The following is a 1,347-nucleotide window of genomic DNA, read 5'->3' as shown; positions in this document are numbered from 1 at the left end:
GCATTAGATACAACTCGTGAATGATAAAACAATATTTGACGGTGTCTCTTATAACTGGTTCCATGGTGTAGTGGTTATCACATCTACTTAACGCGCAGAAGTCGTGTGTTCGAAACTCGCCGGAACCTATCATTTGTTTTCTCTTTTGATTTTTCACAGGTATTTTTTATAGAGGAGATTGCTATATTTAGTTTGTTCCATTTATTACAGTTATTGGTGCTAATTCTCCCACTCCGATTTTGTCTAAATTAAACGGAAAGTGAACTGCAGCAAGATTCGAAACCCTAAATACTTTTTGGTAATTCACAGTTTCTGATAGACCATTGTGTCTTGAAAAGGAATTCAACATTAAATTCAGCATTAGAAACAAATCGTGAATGATAAAACAATGTTTGACGGTGTCAGTAACAACAGATTCCATGGCGTAGTGGTTATCACATCTGCTAAACACGCAAAAGGTCGTGAGTTCGAAACTCGCTGGAACCTATCATTTTTTTTCTCTTTTGATTTTACACAGGATTTTTTTATAGAGGAGATTGCTATATTTAGTTTGTTGCAGTTACTATAGTCATTGGTACTAATTCTCCGACCCCGATTTTGTCTAAATTAAATGGAAAGTGAGCTTCAGCAGGATTCGAAGCCTTAAATACTTTTTGGTAATTCACAGTTTCTGATACTCCATTGTGTTTTGAAAAGGAATTCAACATTAAATTCAGTATTAGATACAAATCGTGAATGATAAACCAATATTTGACGCAGTCACTAACAACTGGTTCCATGGTGTAGTGGTTATCACATCTGCATAACACGCAGAAGGTCGTGAGTTCGAAACTCGCTGGAACCTATCTTTTGATTTTACAGAGGATTTTTTATAGAGGAGATTGCTATATATACTTTGTTGCAGTTACTATAGTTATTGGTGCTAATACCCGAACATATAATATATAACAGTCCACAATATTCAATTGAGTAAAATCATTGACTTCAGAATATTCCTTATAATTTGATGAGTTAAATATTTTAATCCGTCACTTCGGTCACTTATGCCTTTTATCAGTTCGGGGTCGATAAATAGAGTAAAATTCCAGGTAGTGTATTGGTAGAATAAAGCATTTGGTAGAATGTTTTCTGGTTTTGTAGGTTCCGTGTTTGAATTCAATCTCCGGTCTCCAAAATATAATAATAATTAGTACTATTTCAAATGTTTGCCACAAGGGCAGCTTGGGGGAGGTGGGGGATGAGTCGATTACATCGACCCCAGTTTTTCACTGGTACTTAATTTATCGACCCGAAAAACGATGAATTTGAGCTCAGAACGGAGGAACGGACGAAATACCGCTGAGCATT

The 1,347-nt window shown here is 35.9% G+C and overlaps 1 non-coding gene across 1 annotated transcript; it reads left to right on the top strand.

Moving 5' to 3' along the window:
• The first annotated feature begins 771 nt into the window (after positions 1–771).
• On the top strand, positions 772–844 carry Trnav-aac (transfer RNA valine (anticodon AAC)). Its single transcript has one exon. It is a non-coding gene; the product is annotated as a tRNA-Val (tRNA).
• Positions 845–1,347: the final 503 nt, after the last annotated feature.

The sequence above is a fragment of the Octopus bimaculoides genome, unplaced genomic scaffold (assembly GCF_001194135.2).
Source record: "Octopus bimaculoides isolate UCB-OBI-ISO-001 unplaced genomic scaffold, ASM119413v2 Scaffold_67786, whole genome shotgun sequence".
NCBI classification, from domain to species: domain Eukaryota; kingdom Metazoa; phylum Mollusca; class Cephalopoda; order Octopoda; family Octopodidae; genus Octopus; species Octopus bimaculoides.
This window is presented reverse-complemented; position numbering and strand designations above follow the sequence as displayed.